Raw genomic sequence first — 10,842 nt, 5'->3', positions numbered from 1 at the left:
TCTTTAGGCCTTTGTTATATTTACTTTAGGCTTTTGCTATACTTTCTTTAGGCATTTTCTATAATTACTATTGGCTTTTATAAAACTTGCTTTATGCTTTTATTATACGTACTTTAGGCCCTTTATCATACTTACTTTATCACAACTAATCATCAAGAATAAAGGATCAGTCATTTACAGGAATAGCTCAGTTCTAATAATAGCAGGCTTGCACAAGTAAGTTTATGTTAGTGGGTGCAATACCTTGGGTACATAATACAATCCAGTGCACGTCATGACCATGTTGACTATTTTAGTAACCAGTCACATCTGATCATTATGCTACATGATCTTCCCACAACTTCTACGTATGCGTAGGGTCTCGGTTTCAGGCAGGTAAAACAATTCGGCTGACTCCGACCTTTTTCAATAGTCATATGTTCAACTTTTATATTCCTATAAGTACTTAAATTGTTCCAAATAAAAGCTTAGAAAATATGAAAATAAAATAGCGTTTACTTTAGGACACACGCTTCTCCAGATTAAAAAGGCTGCCTCAGAAAGTGCATTGATGAATTAAGTTAAAGTGAAAGAACCATAAAAATAAACTCCGAATAAATCACTTCGCCAAATGAAGGACAGCAGACATCGATGATACATCTGTGGATATGAGTTACAACTACGTGGTATAACTTTAAAGGATCTTGTTGATCAACATTTGTTGTACTATACTTTGGCAACATTTAAACCATTTTAAAAATTCTTTTTAAAAAATGAGCAATTCGGACAACAGCAATTTACAAACTGACTTCACTTAAATTTATCGAAGAATTCAAATAAAACTCGTTTTTTTTTTTCGGCGATCCTTGGTTAGAAACATATTTCCAACATGTGTAAGGACATGCGAGTGTGTTCCCAAGACTATGTTGTTTGAGGGCACATTTTATGCAACCTCGAAATTTTAGACTACACGATGCAAATATATATATATATATATATATATATATATATATATATATATATATATATATATATATATATATATATATATATATATATATATATATATATATATATATATATATATATATATATATATATATATATCGTACTTTGCAGAACTTGTTGTTCAATTACCTCAAGATATATAAAGTCAACAGCCTCGGCAGCTGAACAAGTAGAGCGCCTGACTCGTAATCCAAGTTTCGCGAGTTCACTACTCATCCAACTCAACTGGGCTTGGATGCATCGGGTTGTTCTTGGAATAGTTACTGTTATGTAAATTTGATTTAATTATATCTGATTTAAAATATATTTGTTTCACTTTAACTGTTTGTTTGTCAGTTTAAAATTTCATTTTTTTTCATTGCATGTTATTGTTATGTAAATTTATTCACTGGAGATGATACTTTTTCTAGAAAATAGTTTAACCATGACTGTTTGTTTTGTAAACACCTGGTGTTGACCTAGATCCTGACCTTGATTCAAAATTAGTAGCAACCACGTAAATAAGTTCTAATTTTATTTTAAAATGACTGGTTGTTGTCGAGGTCATGATGGGACTAAGTGTTTAAGATGTAAACAAGTTTTTACAATTTTATTTCTTAGAAAAAAATGATTGGTTTTCGTGACGGCCACACTGGGTGTACATGTATTTTAACAAGTAAATAATTTTTTTGGGAGTTATTGCAAAGTACTTGGATTCAAAAGGGTTAATTCTTTTTTCCTGGAAAATACGTGTGCTCATATGAAATTGTTGAACAAGGACAGCTTTTATAAAAATTATTCAGATTTCCAAAACCGGAGTGATATTTCTCGTTTCTACAAGGAACTGTAGACTTCAGCATCACAGATTACAGCATAGGTCATCGCCTTCCATCTTGGATTCTTCGTCGGGACTCGAACTTGAAATCATAAGAAAATTTTATTATTAGGACTACTAAAATTTTATTCGTGGATTATTCTTGGATTATTTTTGGATTTGATTCTTAAAACCCGAAAGTTCATATTTTATCAGTTTTACATCAATATTCCAAGGAAATAAATTATTAATTTTTCAAAGCTTGTTGTTTTCACTCTTTCTTGTGTTACTGTTTATTTGAGCCTAAACAAGTAACATAAGACCACTTAGCTCCCATCTTCTGTACATCATGTGTTAGAAGTGTGGTTAAACCAACCAGTCAGCAGCGGAGATGAGATCAAGAGAACATTCTCTGGAGATCTGGGCGGAAACCAAAGAATTTGGAGAGAAGACAACCAGATCATATCGGTGACCATAGAGGTACAAAAGCGAGAGAGAGAGAAATAGAGAGTCTGGAAGCTGTGTTCGTTTGTTTCTTTCGTTTTTTGTTGTTGTTTATTTTACAAATAGTTATTCCATTCTTGCTGAAGACGAATGTAAACAACATAATAGGTAATCATCACGTTTCAAAGCCATTATTGATGCCTTGATTTAAGAATTATGATTAACGAATGCTTGACACTAACGCAGTAGGAATAAAATATTTTTGATTTAATAATTGATTTGGTTGACCCAAATTTCACATGCAGGGTAGATTACATTACAAGAAAGAATTATTGCTTAATATGAAAGGAGCCATTAGTACCACTTAAAGTGAAACAGTCATTCTTCTGAAAGAAAATGGTTATACGAGGCACCAAGGTCATATAAATATTATTATATTTAAACTCAGGTTCGAGTGAAAGTTCTGATTGTCCGCATCATATTACTAATAAATTAGTTAATCTGGTTGATATATTCATAAAACCGTAAGATATAGACCGTTGCACCCCACCCCACCCCCGATATTTAGGTTGCAATTATTTGAAAATGAACCTGGAATTATAGTACCATGAGACAGTTGACTTTTGTTCAGTTAGAGCTACCTTGGCCTTTTTGACGTTTTGCCCATGGAATGAAAAGGGACATGTCCAGTTATGAACCTCATCGATAACTGATTAAGTTAAGTAAAGAATAGTTCAGGTGGACTGAAGTTCGACTAGGGCTATTACTTAATTAGGTAATGGGAAATTTTGCTGATGATTCATGTATACATATCTTCTTATAGTTAATTCGTAGCTAAGAATACCTTGGGTAACATCAATCCGTATTATGTAAGATCACAAATATAGACCCGATTCTGGACACAAAGAAACTGCATGTCTGTTGTACGCAACAACGTAACGACCCGTCAGAGGAAAGTTCAAAAGGAATTCTACAAACTAGACAACGGAGCAGAGACTACGATGTTTGTTTTGCAGGGGCGGATCATAAGGACGTTGAGAGCCATTAGACTGTACTCCGAGTAACATAAGTTGTGGACTCGTTCAAAGCGGGAAGAAAATTCAGGTTGGAATTCGAGATTTTGATTTGCGAATAAAAGCTTCTTGAGGTAACATATCTTCGCGCGAATTTGTCTTACTTTCATAAATAGGTGTTGTGAGATTGATACATTATTACGTACAGATTGTTTTGTTTTTTTTTAAATGGAATCTTCAACGTATAGCTGAATTATCAACCTATCGTAACGTAACGTATATCAAATTATTAACATCCAAGAGTAACTCATGTAGATTGTTGGACTGGGATCTAAGTGGATTGTGTAATTTAATATTATGTTGTCTCGCAATGCATAACTGAATTTAATAGAGAACTGTGTTAGAACTTACACTTGCTTCATCGGTATGTGAATATATAGATTGTAATTGTTGGACTTCTGCACACATAATCAGGTATTTGTATACTTGTATGTGTCTTTTATAATTCGTAGGGTAGGAAATGCGTTTGATTACTATTGATGATGATAGTTTACTATATCGAGAAGTTAACAATTAGGGATGTGCATGCACGTGTTAGAACTCGTTAATAATAATAATAATATTATTATTATAGCACAATTATTATAGAACAAAGTGTGCATGGAATACTTATATGTGAGTGCGAGAGTTGACCTGTTAATTTATTCGCCATTATTATGATGGAAGGTCTGTGAGAGTGTGGTGAATTTTCCTGAGATTAGAGTAAGGAGACTTGAATATGTGTCAGTTCTCATTCTACAGGAAACTTTCCGGGTGGGTGATAGAGTCGACATCCAGGATCGGAGACGATGGAAGAAATGTGGAGAGCACGTGATAGGCGTTTATAGTGACGTAAGCAGTTCGCGTGGAGGTGCAGTGCCGGAAGAAGCACGTGATAGAGAGTACTGGATGTGTCGGAGGAACGGATCCAGAAGTGCCGGGAAGCATGATGTCAAGGGTACCGGAAATACCAAAGAGAAAAAAGAGTCAGACAGTGAATGATAGATGAGTAACAAAGACAACACTGAAAGGAAACGATCTCACTTAAGAACTTTAATTTCATGTGATGGAATAATAATTGGCAATTGTTAATAGGTCGTTGATTGTGTTTGTTAGAAAGAAATTGCGATTGAGAAATTTGTCGATGAAATTATTGAATATATTTGCTATATTTTATTAAATTGTTATAGTTTGCACCTCGAGTTATTTATTCACAAAGATCGTCAGCATTACTCACTGGGGGCTCGGAACTATTTAATTTGTAATTGTCCACCTTCTCCGGTATTAGAAATAATACTGTACTAGGCATATGACAGGTAATATAAACAAACGTTCCTGTGGGATGGAATTCTACCATGAATTTTACGTAATTAGGTAATGTAAAAAATGTGCATATGGGTTGGAGTTCTGCCATGGCTATTATGTGATTAGGTAATGTAAGCAAGTGCTCGTATGTGTTGGAAATCTGCCCTGGGGCTATTACGTCATTAGGTGATGTAGACAATTATTCCAATGATTTGGAATTCTACCATGTCTATTATGCAAGTGAGTGATTTTAGAATTTTTAACATAGCTTTAACATTGTTAGTCATATTGCTAGGATGTCTGCATTGTGTCAGTTTATAGTGAGGTCGCTCTAGGCATCATGTCGGAGACATGTAACACCATGTCCTACCCAGTCACATTGGCCAACCAGTCTTAACACTAACCTCTTAATGCTGCGCCAAGCGAGGTATCTGCTAGTGCCATTATTATAAGTCTTTGGTATGACTCGACCGGGGTCCCAACCCGAGACCTCCCATCATCCGAGGCGGGCGCTCCGATCACTTAGGCCACCTGAGCGGTTCGGCTATTACGTGATTAGGTAATGTAAAAAATTGTTCTTCTGGGTTAGAATTCTGGCACTGGTATTAAGTGATGATTTAATTTAACAGTTGTGAGCTGGAACTCTATCATGGCTATTACATGATCACATGATTAGGTAATGTAAACAGGTGTTCGTGTGGGTTGGAATTCTACCATTGAAAGTACGTGATTATGTTATTTAAACGGGTGTTCATGTTATTTGAAATTCTGCCATGGTTTTCATGTCAGAAGGTAATGTAACAAGACGTGTTCATGTGAACTGGAATTCGGTCATGACTATTAAGTGATTTGGTAATGTTAGCAAATGTTCATGTTGGATGGAATTCTACCAAGGTTATTAGGTAATGTAAACAAGTGTTCACGTGGGGTGGAATTCTATCCTGGCTATTACGTGATTAGAAAATGTAAACACGTATTCAGGTGGGTTGGAATTTGATAATGGCTATCGCGTGTTTAGGTAATGTAAAGAAGTGTTCGTGCGGATTGGACATCTACCATTCGTATGCCTCCAAAAAGGCACGTTCATTTTCCTGATTCTGTCGTTGTATACATTTTTCATTAAAATGAATCTCGGCAAACCTCATTTCCTTTGAAGGAAAAATGTATGCATCTTGTGGTATATCACTGATGCAGCGAATAAATAAATAAATAAATAAATAAATAAATAAATAAATAAATAAATAAAAACATCAGCTTTGAAGTATTTCCTTGTAATTTATTGATGCACTATTTTAAAGAAAATACATATGTATCTACATTCGGATTATATTATGAGCAGCACTTTTGTTTAATTTTTTTTTTAAAGTCAGGAACTCAGTTTTCTTTCAGTTAGAAAAAAACTCTCATGAGTATGAATTCAGCTTTGTTTAGGTATCTTATGTGAATTTGTTTTAGTTTACCTGTTCAGCTATACTAACCTATGTCCTTTGAATGCTAACTAATTTGATCATCGCATTCAAGTCAGCCAGGTGCCTTACGTTGTCTAAACGTTCATACGTTTGTATGTATCATTGGAGAATCCTCGTATGACGTCACAGTTACGCGCGTGTAGAGCTCTGGTTGGCAGAACCACTGAGGCAGCGAAGGAAGGAGACGAACTATATACGATGCAAATTTATTATCAAATGAAGCGCGTACTTGCTATATATACAAAATGTAAATAGCGTTAAGAATTATAAGGGACTGGTTGATCCTTGTAAACTCAAATCGGGATGTATAGGATTTGTTAAATTTGTTTGTATTTTGTTATTGTTTGTATATTTCTTGCATGGTGATATTTTATACAGGCCTTTTTGGCATTTAATTCCAAACCGTCATTTGTTATTTTTATTAAAGATTGGATTGCTATTATTTATTATAAAACATTCTGAATCAATGTCATTATATAATGATGAGATTAGTAACTATAGATTGTTATTGTCATTCTGATATATGGTTTGATATATGGATTATATACCAATTTGTGCACCACGAGTTCTTTTTTTTTTACTATCTCTTCTAGTTTTCCGGTAACATTATATTAAAAAAAAATCAATCTATTTTCTTGCCATATCGGCTTTTGTCATAATTTATTATCCTTTATAAGTAATATTTGCTTAAGTTTGTGGTAAAATCTAAAACTAGTAATTAACATTGAATGGCCAGCTTTAAAACATGGGTCTAATTCATTTTGCAGAAATTATTGTCATATTTCGGGGCGGTGCTTGAAACAACAGAATAGCCAATAACGAATGTACCTCGAAAAGTTGTAGAACCAACACTTGTATCGTCGCCACATCTTCCATTTAATATACTATGGTGATTATTTCTACTTATATCTATAACAACTTTTCCGTTGGTATTAGTTTCAGAATTCTAAGTTTTACTCGTTTCTTTGGCAATTTGCTTAATTAATTAACAATGATTGGCCAGCTTTAAAAAGTGGATCAAATTCATTTTGCAGAAAGTATTATCACATTTCGGGGCGGTGCTTGAAACAACTCACAGAAATTTTCGCGGCATCATGGAAAAACTTTACATATCGACACCAAAATCTGAGTACTTGAGAAGAAAATCGTCTTTTCCAAATTATCATAGACTTCAAGAGTTCTGTCATTAAAATCTCCCATTAAAACCCATACTTGTTCAAAGTCAGCATGCCAGTAACTTAATAAAGCAAACGCATCTATTTCGTCTTAAGCAGAAAACATTGAATCAGATGGAGGAACACAGATGACGACAAAATAAACGTCAATGTTAGTTTCCGAACCAATTTTATCTTCTTTGAACCATATTATGTTATCGGAGTCAGATAGAATGATAGTTAGAGAAGGAGAAGTAATCTATTCGCAGTTAGTGGCCGTTCTTTTATGAATCTTTACAGTTTAAAGTACGCAATTTATCAGCCTTGCTGAATTCGTACAATGTAACCACTAAGAATGGCCAAAACGTCCCAGTTCAAAGATGTACTCGTTAGTTATATTGAAAGTAAAACTGGCTTTTAATGAATATTTTAGACCGATCTCAAAATTCAAATTACACTTTAGTTGTACTACATTCATTCATTTAATGTCGTATTTGCAATAATTTCCGACAACGTAGCATGATTGTAGAAACGATGCGGAGGGAGGGGTTGTAGGGCGGACAATACCCTATCTTCTCGTTTATAACAATCCAACTGCTAACTGCACAGACCGAGATTTGGGGCTGTGCAGTTTGTTAGGAGTAATCAGTAGAAAAAACATCGCTTGCCAGTAGCTTCTCGTGGGTCGGTGGTTCTTTCCGGGGTATTCCGGAGTTCTTCCTCCACCATTAATACTGGCCGTCATATATAGCCTATCGTGTGCTGAAAAATGGCGTTAAACCCTGCAACAACAACAACAACATAGAACAAACATCATAGACCCTGAACGACGGGCACATTATGCTACAGTATATAATGACCTTTGTTGTTTGCAGTTTGACTCGACTTGTAAGTGAATATAGGTGATTGCTACCCTGGATGGGTAACCATTGACCTTGTACTCCAACACTTGAGATCAATCGTCGGACATGTAAGATTTAATAACTATAGTTGCACGCTAAGTAACGTGCAGTAATCAAGACATTTATTAGATTACGATCTGCCGTTACATAACGCGCTTCTAGATTAAGGTCTACTTACATTATGAGCAAACAATGTGGACCCTGGTCTATAGTCGCTTGATGCAACAGCAGAACATGGCCTTTGCTTGTCGTTCGCACTTGGATGCCCTTGTTTATATGTTGTAAATGGGTGGCTTATCGAGAAATTTTGATACATATTGTGTCATTTTTATTTCAATCAATTCGCTAAAAGGTATTATAATTATGGGTACACTATATGCATTTAAAAAGTAATTTAAATTCCAAACAAAATATTGAGACATCTTTAAAAAAATGATTCATCATTTGTCGTTCTAACCCAGGTGTTCAAGCAAACATAATTAGGCAACAATGTAAAATTTTGTACGTTGCATTTTTGTGCTTTCTATTTTATGTTGCGTTTTGGGTTAAACTCTCATGAAATATCAATGTTGCCTCGCTACGACCATTCATGCAGTGTATATTTATTTTATCTTCAAGCTTCATTACTCCCTGAATCGTGATTCTTAAATAATTTAAAACTGACATCATCCGAATCCTACAGAGTAAAATGAAGTAAACATTGTGTGCAATGGGTCCGAATGTTATTAAAATCTCTAACAATTTTCCATTTTAAAACAAGAGTCTTTGCAAAACACACATCCATGTGTGTCCCTTCTTTGACCCCAACCTCTCAAAATTACTGTCAGCATAAAGTTCCAGAGGAATAAAAATTGACCCCCAGGGATGTCAATAAATGTATTACGGTTATTGGGTGGGGATTTCAACAATTTGTTATGACCCTGGGGCTTTATGTAGGAAAGTGTGTGTGTGTGTGTGTGTGTTACACACACGCACACACGCACGCGCGCACACACATACATACATACATACATATTTACATACACACACACGCGTGCGTGATTGCGCGCGCGCGTGCGTGTGTGTGTGTGATCTTATAATTATAGTGTTTTCCTTAAATGCATGCTCAATACTCCACTGACACAATAGCTCCACCCACGAGAGCTGTCTAAAAATTCTTAATGTATGCTGAGTATCACACACACACAATAAGCGCGTAAACACTCTTAAACGTATGTTCAATATCACACGCACGCACACACTAGCCCTACCCACAAGAGTTGTGTAAAACTCCTAAACGTATGCTCAATAGCACACACACATACACACACACACACGCGCGAGGTCTACCCCCAAGAGTTGTGTAAAACCTCTTAAATGTACGCCCAATATCCCACTAACACTTTAGTCCTACCCTGCAAGAGCTGTGTAAACACTCTTAAATGTATGCTCAATATCGCACGCACACACTAGCCCTACCCCCAAGAGCTTTGTACAAACTCTTAAATGCTCTGCAAATCAATAGACCACTCCCAATCGCATCCTAAAGTTTGAAGTCATCTTGAACCGCGTAACAGGAGATGAATGACATTTCAAACGCACTCAGACCAGTGGGATCGCATAATCAGCACATTGTCATCGCCAAGCGCGTGAATGGGGATAAATCGGGAAAGCGTGTATTGTTAAGATCAAACAATAGTGCAGTATTTTAGTTTTGAAAAGTGACAATGATATCAGTTTTAACTGTAACTGACACAAGATTCGTGCACTAAAACAGAATAATGACAGGATATACAATACAAGGTACCATAGAATGTTCATTTTGTTCTTTAAAATTCACTTACAAAGAAATTGTCTACAGGTTAAGATCATAAATACTATGCTATTTAAGGCATGGTGAAGTCGAAACGGCACATATTTATAAACCCATGCCAGTACAGTAAATGGTACGGTGACAGAACTGTGCGCATGTAACACTGCCGTTTTGAAATGAAATTCTTGAATTTTTTATACGTATACAGACCGTGTTACTCTGAGTCATCACTGTAACTAACCGAGAGTATCATAGCTGTAACGAACTAGCTTCTGTTACTTAAGTTTCTTCGTTGGAGATGGAATTTGGAAGTAATTTGTCAAGAAATTTAAAGAGTTTTTAAAATTCATTTGACTGTTATTATATTTATTTCGTTTTGGGATTTTTTGCAACTAATTAATATTATATTTAAATATCCCCAAGTTTCAAAACGACAAGCAAATGTAGTTGATGCCATGATGGATTTCAAACAAATATATTTTTCTCCTCTCCTTTATATAAATTAGTACAAAAGAACTGTACAGAAGCAATCAATAAACATGAAGCAATTAATTACAGAGTTAGACAACAACAAAAAAACCCCATTAAAATAAGGTTAAAAAAATGAAGGGCATATTTAAAAAAAAATATATCTCAGTAATTCCAGTAGGATTTTCAGTGTAGGAATTTGCTCATGAAGAATTAACGATAAAAACGTGATAGAATCATTCTTTCTTCAAGGCATAATATACAACAAATACATTTACCAGATTTCCATTGCATCTGCTGTAATATTCATTGTAACAAGTCGTGGATGATTAATGAAATATAAGATGAAAATGAGGTTTGAAATTTTGACTTTTGAACATATTTCGTATAATTCTGGATTGTATAGGGCACTGTATAGGTCATCAAACATGAATTGTTTTCTGATATTTCCCCAGGCATTCCCCAGGCATTCTTTA

This window comes from Sinohyriopsis cumingii, unplaced genomic scaffold (genome assembly GCF_028554795.1).
Source record: "Sinohyriopsis cumingii isolate HCF-2022 unplaced genomic scaffold, ASM2855479v2 utg001292l, whole genome shotgun sequence".
NCBI classification, from domain to species: domain Eukaryota; kingdom Metazoa; phylum Mollusca; class Bivalvia; order Unionida; family Unionidae; genus Sinohyriopsis; species Sinohyriopsis cumingii.
The sequence above is the reverse complement of the archived record's forward strand: the minus strand, read 5'-3'. Positions refer to the sequence as shown.